The sequence below is a fragment of the Suricata suricatta genome, chromosome 8, assembly GCF_006229205.1.
Source record: "Suricata suricatta isolate VVHF042 chromosome 8, meerkat_22Aug2017_6uvM2_HiC, whole genome shotgun sequence".
NCBI classification, from domain to species: domain Eukaryota; kingdom Metazoa; phylum Chordata; class Mammalia; order Carnivora; family Herpestidae; genus Suricata; species Suricata suricatta.
This window is the reverse complement of record NC_043707.1, coordinates 50,797,824-50,805,975: the sequence shown is the minus strand read 5'-3', so window position 1 is coordinate 50,805,975 and position 8,152 is coordinate 50,797,824.

Sequence of the window (8,152 nt, the reverse complement as noted above, 5' to 3'; positions counted from 1 at the left end):
TCAACACCCAAAAAACAAAGAATCCAGTGAAGAAATGGGCAGAAGACATAAATAGACACTTCTCCAAGGAAGGCATCCAGATGGCCAACTGACACATGAAAAAAATGTTCAACATCATTCATCATTAGGGAAATACAAATCAACACCACAATGAGATGCCACCTCACACCTGTCAGAATGGCTAATATTAACAACTTAAGCAACAACAGATGTTGGCGAGGATGCAGAGAAAAATCTCTTTAGCACTGCTGGTGGTATTGCAAACTGGTGCAGCCACTCTCGAAATCAGAATGGAGTTTCCTAAAAAATAAAAAATAGAATTGCCCCATGACCCAGCAATTGCACTACTAGGTATTTATCCAAGGGATACAGGTATGCTGTTTCAAAGGGGCATATTCACTGCAATGTTTATGGCAGTACTATCAACAAGAGCCAAACTATGGAAAGAAACCAAATATCCATCAACACATGAATGGATGAAGAAGATGTGGTGTGTGAATATATACATTCATATATACATACAGTGGAGTACTACTCGGCAATCAAAAAAAATGAAATCTTGCCTTTTGCAACTATGTGGATGGAAATAGAGGGCATTATGAAAAGTGAAATTAGTCAGAGAAAGACGAATATCATATGACTTCATTCATATGAGGACTTTAAGATACAAAACTGCCAGAGTCCAGCTCCAGCAGGTCCAGGGTTCCATGAAAGGATGGACGGTGTCAGCACAAGAGAGGATTGAGAGAGCCACATGTTTCTTAATCACCAGGCAGGCATCTCTGCTCTGTCTGCTTTGGTGTCTCTTTTTATTGATCAAGCAGTAACATGACATCAAAAAAATAGGAAGAGTTTACAGTGACTAATTCTTAGTGATAACATGTTTTAATCATTGGAAGTGATGACATTAGGAAAGTAGACATTTTTTATAATGACTAATTTTTTCATTGATAGTTTATTGCCAAGTTGGATTACATATAACACCCAGTGTTCTTCCCTACAAGTGTCCCCCTCCATGGCCATCACCCCCCTTGCCCTTTCTTCCTCCTTTTTCAGCCCTCAGTTTGTTTTCAGTATTCAAGAGTCTCTCATGATTTGCCTCACTCCCTCTCCTTAACTTTATTTCCCCTCCTTCCCCTGCCCATGGTCCATTGTTAGGTTTCTCCTGTTAGACCTATGAGTGAAAACATATGCTATCTGTCCTTCTCTGCCTGACTTATTTCACTTAGCATGACACCATCAAGGTCCATCCACGTAGCCACGAATGGCCAGATTTCATTCTTTCTCATTGCCACGTAGTACTCCATTGTGTATATAAACCACATCTTCTTGATCCATTCATCAGGTGATGGACATTTAGGCTCTTTCCCTAATTTGGCTATTGTAGAAAGTGCCGCGATGAACATTGGGGTACATGTGCTCCTATGCATCAGCACTTCTGTATCCCTTGGGTAGATCCCTAGCAGTGCTATTGCTGGGCCATAAGGGAGTTCTATGGATAGTTTTTTGAGGAACCTCCACACTGTTTTCCAGAGCGGCTGTGCCAGTTTACATTCCCACCAACAGTGTAGGAGGGTGCCCTTCTCTCCACATCCTCTACAGCATCTATAGTTTCTTGATTTGTTCATTTTAGCCACTCTGACGGGTGTGAGGTGGTATCTCAGTGTGGCTTTGATTTGTATTTCCCTGATGATGAGTGACACTGAGCATTGTTTCAAGGTCTGTTGCCCATCTGGATGTCCTCGCCGGAGAAGTGTCTATTCATGTCTTCTGCCCATTTCTTCACTGGATTATTCGTTTTTCGGGTGTGAAGTTTGGTAAGTTCCTTGTATATTTTGGATACTAACCCTTTATCCGATATGCCATTTACCACTATCTTTTCCCCATTCTGTCAGTTGCCTATTAGCATTTTTGATTATTTTCTTTTCAGTGCAGAAGCTTTTTTACTTGATGAGGTCCAATAGTTCATTTTTGTTTTTGATTCCCTTGCCTTTGGGGATGTGTCGAGTAGGAAATTGCTGCCATTGAGGTCAAGGACGCTTTTTCCTACTTTCTCCTCTAGAGCTTTAATGGTTTCCTGTCTCACATTCAGGTCCTTCAGCCATTTTGAGTTGATTTTTGTGTATGGGGTAAGAAAGTGGTCTAGTCTCATTCTTCTCCATGTTGCTGTCCAGTTCTCCCAGCACCACGTGTTAAAGAGGCTGTCTTTTTTCCTTTGGATACTCTTCTCTGCTTTGTCAGAAATTAACTGGCCATACACTTGTGGGTCCAGTTCTGGGCTCTTTATTCTACTCCACTGGTCCATGTGTCTGTTTTTGTGCCAGTACCATACTGTCTTGATGATGACAGCTTTGTAGTAGAGGTTAAAGTCTGGAATTGTGATGCCTCCCGTTTTGGTTTTCTTCTTCAATATTACTTTGGCTATTCAGGGTTTTTTGTGGTTCCATATGAATTTTAAGACAGTTTGTTCTAGCTTTGAGAAGAATGCTGGTGCAACTTTCATGGGGATTGCATTGAACGTGTAGATTGCTTTGGGCAATAATGATATTTTAACAATGTTTATTTTTCTGATCCATGAGCACAGAATGTTTTTCCATTTCTTTGTGTCTTCTTCCATTTCTTTCATAAGTTTTCTATAGTTTTCATCTTACAGGCCTTTTGCAACTTTGGTTAGGTTTATTCCTAGGTATTTTATGATTTTTCGTGCAATTGTGAATGGGATAAGTTTCCTGATTTCTCTTTCTGTTGCTTCATTATTGGTGTATAAAAATGCAGCTGATTCGGTACATTGATTTTGCACCCTGCGACTTTGCTGAATTCATTGATCAGTTCTAGAAGGCTTCTGGGGGAGTCAATCGGGTTTTTCGTGTAGAGTATCGTGGCATCTGTGAAAAGTGAAAGTTTCACTTCTTCTTTGCTGATTCTGATTCCTTTTATTTCCTTTTGTTGATGATTCTTGATGCTAGGACTTCTAGCACTATGTTAAATAACAGTGTTGAGAGTGGACATCCCTGTCGTGTTCCTGATCTCAGGGGGAAAGCTCTCAGTTTTTCCTCATTGAGAATGATATTAGCTGTGGGCTTTTCATAAATGGCTTTTATAATCTTTAAGTAAGTTCCTTCTATCCTGACTTTCTCAAGGGTTTTTATTAATAAAGAGTGTGGTATTTTGTCAAATGCTTTTTCTGCATCTATCGACAGGATCATATGGTTTTTATCTTTTCTTTTGTTAATGTGATGTATCACATTGACGGATTTGTGAATATTGAACCAGCCCACTAACCCAGGAATGAATCCCACTTGATTATGATGGATAATTCTTTTGAATGCTGTTGAATTAAGTTTGCTAGTATCTTGTTGAGTATTTTTGCATCTGTGTTCATTAAGGATATTGGCCCGTAGTTCTCTTTTTTTTTTCTTTTTCTTTTTGTTGGATCTCTGTCTGGTTTGGGAATCAAAGTGATGTTGGCTTCGTAACGAGTTTGGAAGTTTCCTTCTATTTCTATTTTTTGGAATAACTTGAAAAGGATGGGTGTTAACTCTGCTTTAAATGTCTGGTATAATGTCTGGGAAGCCATCTGGCCCTGGGCTCTTGTTTGGTTTGAGATTTTTGATAACTGATTCGATTTCTTTACTGTTTATGAGTCTGTTCATATTTTGTATCTATTCCTGTTTGAATTTTGGTAGTGCATGTGTGTTTAGGAATTTTTCCATTTCTTTTAGATTGTCCAGGTTTTTTTGGCATAAAATTTTTCATAGTAATCTCTGATGATTGCTTGTATTTCTGAGGGATCGGTTGTAATAGATCCATGTTCATTCATGATTTTGTCTATTTGGGTGTTCTCTCTTTTCTTTCTGAGAAGCCTGGCTAGAGGTTTATCCGTTTTATTTTTTCAAAAAAACCAACTCTTATTTTCATTCATCTGTTCAACTGGGTTGGTTTTTTTTTTTTTTTGATTCTGTATTGCTTATTTCTGCCCTGATCTTTATTATTTCTCTTCTTCTGCTGGGTTTGGGGTGCTTTGGCTGCTCCTCTTCTCATCTCCTTAGGTGCTTTGTTAGATTTTGAATTTACGCTTTATCTAATTTGTTGAAATAGACCTGGATTGCAATATACTTTCCTCTTAAGACTGCCTTTGCTGCATCCCAGAGCATTTTGATTGTTGTATTTTCCTTTTCATTTGTTTCCATAAATTTTTAATTTCCTCTCTAATTGCCTGATTCACCCAATCATTCTTTAATAGGGTGATTTTTAACCTTCACATTTTTGGAGGTTTTCCAGACTTTTTCCTGTAGTTGATTTCAAGTTTCATAGCATTGTGATCTCACAGTGTGCATGGTATGATCTCCATTCATTTATATTTCTGGAGGGCTGCTTACTGCCCCAGTATGTGATCTATCTTGAAGAATGTGCCATGCTCACTCAAGAAGAAAGTGTATTCCCTAGCTTTAGGATGCAGAGTTCTAAATATATCTATTAATTCCATCTGTTCCAATGTGCCATTCAGGTCTATTGTGTCTTTAGTGATTTTCTGTCTCGTTGATCTATCCATTGCTGTATGTGGAGTATTTAAATCCCCTGTGATAAGCACATTCTTATCAATAAATTATTTGTTTATGAATAGTTGTTTTATGTATTTGGGTGCTCCCTATTCATTACATAGATGTTTATAATTGTTAGCTCTTCCTGATGGAGAGGCGCTGTAATTATTATATAATGTCCTTCTTCAACTTTTGTTACTGCCTTTACTTTAAAGTCCAGTTTGTCCAATAGAAGTATGGTTACTCTGGTTTTCTTTTGACTTCCAGTCACATGATAGATATTTCTCCAGCCCCTTACTTTCAATCTGAAGGTGTCTTCAGGTCTAAGATGAGTCTCTTGTAGACAGCAAATAGATGGATTTTGGTTTTTTTATCCATTCTGCTACCCTGTGTCATATGATTGCAGCATTCAATGACTAATTTTTTATAAGAGCTTTAATCATCAAAAGTATACAGAGAACTATCTCATTCGTTTTTGCATCAGACGCCAAGTAAGAATGTGACAAACCTATCTCATTTTGTACGAGTTGGCTTTTTGTCAAAAATTATGACTTTGTTGATTAACAATTTACTACCAAGTCATGTAATGCACTTACAGTGAGGTTGAACAAATCCCACAACCAAGAACATAACAGGATGCTTTCAGCAAAAAACAGGAGAATATACATATCATTTAAGTCTGTAAAGCTAAGATTAAAACAGAAGTCAAGCTGTACAAATAGGCCAGGAGCCATTTTATTAGGCTCAAAAACTACAAGAAAAAGAATGCTTGTTAACAAGTTGTTTGAGAGAGCCCTTTCTTTGATGCAACCACAATGGGGATCCTATGTGTGTTGGCCTTGGACCTGGGTTTTTCACATCCTTATCCATCCTCATAACTGAAGTCAGCACAAGGTAGAATGTAGACCTTGGGAAGGCACTATGTTCTGTGTTTGTCTTCGACTTCTAATCTCCAGTTTAGGCTCCAATTCTCTCCAGACCAGATTCAAGTGGACTTGGTTTTTGAACTTGTTTTTATTTCTTATCTCCAAATTAGGTTCCTTTTCTCTGGGCCAGACTCAAATGCAATTTTTGTGTTTTTAACCTGTTCACGTCTATGGTTTGGGTCTGCAAGGCTCATTAGAAGAGGCTTTTGTCAAATATCTATAATGTTTTGATCTAAAATCTCTTATGCAGGGATGTGGGAGGCTGCAAAGATTCAGCTGCTTGGCCATTTACTAGCCGGTAATGTCACTCCCTGAGGGGAGTTGCAAAAATAGGCAGGGGAGCGCCACTCCCTGTCAGGAGAAGCCAGAAAAACAAAGATAAATCACCTACTGGCAGGGTGGTATTGGCCCTTCACGTGCTGTGCTAAAAACTTTAGTTTGTTTCCTTCTTTACCCTAGCTTGACCCTGTTTCCTAGCAACCAACCCTGTCAGTTTCTCGCCCTAAACCCTATATAGGTGTGGGTTTTCTTTTCTGTGAAAGGAGAGTGTGTGAGAGAGTGTGTGAATAATAAAAGGGGCTTGATCAGAAAACGCCTTGTTTTGCCTCACTCTCTGTGCGCCCCTTCCTGCCCTACTCTCTCTCCCTCCCTCAGGAATGGACCCACAACGATATACCGATATACCGCCCTGCCAGCTGGGGTGGGATGTGACACAGGGGCATGAAAAAAAATTTTTATGGAGTAACTGTGTGGAGAATATTGGTTTGACTTTGAATGCTGTAAGGCCTAATTAATGACAATAGGCTTATTTTCAACATGAGCAGTAGTAGTAGAAGGAGATACCATTTTTGCCTCTTATGACAGGAGTTGTGTAAATGTTTGCCATTTCCTCACTGTGGCTGTGTTATCCAGTAAGGCCAATATGGCTCCCAGCACAAAACAGATGAAAATAAGGGAAGGGAAGCAAAAATAATATAAAAACAGGGAGGGGGACAAAACATAAGAGACTCTTAAGTATGGAGAACAAATAGAGGGTTACTGGAGGGTATGTAGGTGGGGGGATGGGCTAAATGGTGAGAGACATTAAATATCTACTTGTGAAATGATTGAGGTACTATATTTTAACTAACTTGGATGTAAATTTAAAAAAATAAATTAAATAAAAATTATTAAAAAAGAAAAGAAATAAATCTTGCCATTTGCAACTATGGAGCTAGAATATATTATGCTAAACGAAATAAGTCAGTCAGAGAAAGACAAATACCATATGGTTTCACTCATATGTGGAATTCAAGAAACCAAACATTGAACTGGGAGAAGGGAAACAGAAAAGAGGAAAGCAAATGATAAGAGACTCTTAACTACGGGGCACCTGGGTGGCTCAGTTGGTTAAGCACCCAACTCTTTATTTTGGCTCAAGTCATAATCTCACAATTTGTGAGATCAAGCCTCATGTCAGGCTCTGTGAGTGAAAAGCAGAGACCAAAAGTGGCAGTACAAATGCAAGAAACACAAAAGCATAAAAATGACTATTTCTGTAAAAAATCAGTCAAGAAACTCACAGAAGTGGGGTTTAAAATATAATAATACATACCTAAAACTTGGGGAGGAGAGAAAAAAATAATAGACTCAAACTTGAACAACCACAACTTAAGACAGATTGCCATATGCAGAAGAGGTTACATACAAACCAAATGCTAACCATATATCAAAACCCACCAATAAACATGCAAAGAAGAAAGAGAAAGAAATCAAAACATATCACTAAAGAAAATCAGCAAAACATGAAAGAGAGAGACAAGAAAGGATTGGAGAAAATTTCCAGAAACAACCATAAAACAAATAATAAAATGGCAATAGATACATACCTATCAACAATTACTTTGAATATAAATTGACTAAACATTCCAATCAAAAGACATAGGATGACAGAGTACATTAAAAAAAAAAAATCAAGACTCATCCATATGGTAACTACAAGAGACTTTTTTTTTTTTGAGGTAACTGTATATATTTCCCATGGTTAAAATTTCAAGACCAAAAAAACATAAATTTGAGTGTTAAGTATTTTACATTAAATTAAATTAAATATGAAATAGTTTAAGTAGAAAGCGTCACAGAATGCTATCACCTTCACCAAAAGTAATTTTTACAAGACAGCAACAATAACAAAACTGAAAAATGGAAACAAAAACAACAACAAAAACCTACATCATAAGTTAAATATACATTTGCAACTTATATTTCAATACGCATTTTAACGTTATACAGGAATTTGTAGTTTGAAGGAAAAGATGGCTCTTTTCTCCATGTTTTAACTTAATTTCTTTTTTTTAAATAGTTTATTGTCAAATTGGTTTCCATACAACACCCAGTGCTCTTCCTCACAAGTGCCCTTCCCCATCATGACCACCTCTTTCCCCTCCACCCCCCAGCCCCCTTCCCCTTCAACCCTCAGTTCGTTTTCAGTATTCACTAGTCTCTCAAGTTTTGTGTCCCTCTCTCTCTCCAACTCTCTTTCCCTCTTCCCCTCCCCCTGGTTCTCCATTAGGTTTCTCCTGTTCTGTTAGACCTATGAGTGCAAACATATGGTATCTGTCCTTCTCTGCCTGACTTATTTCACTTAGCATGACACCTTCAAGGTCCATCCACTTTCCTACAAATGGCCATATGTTATTCTTTCTC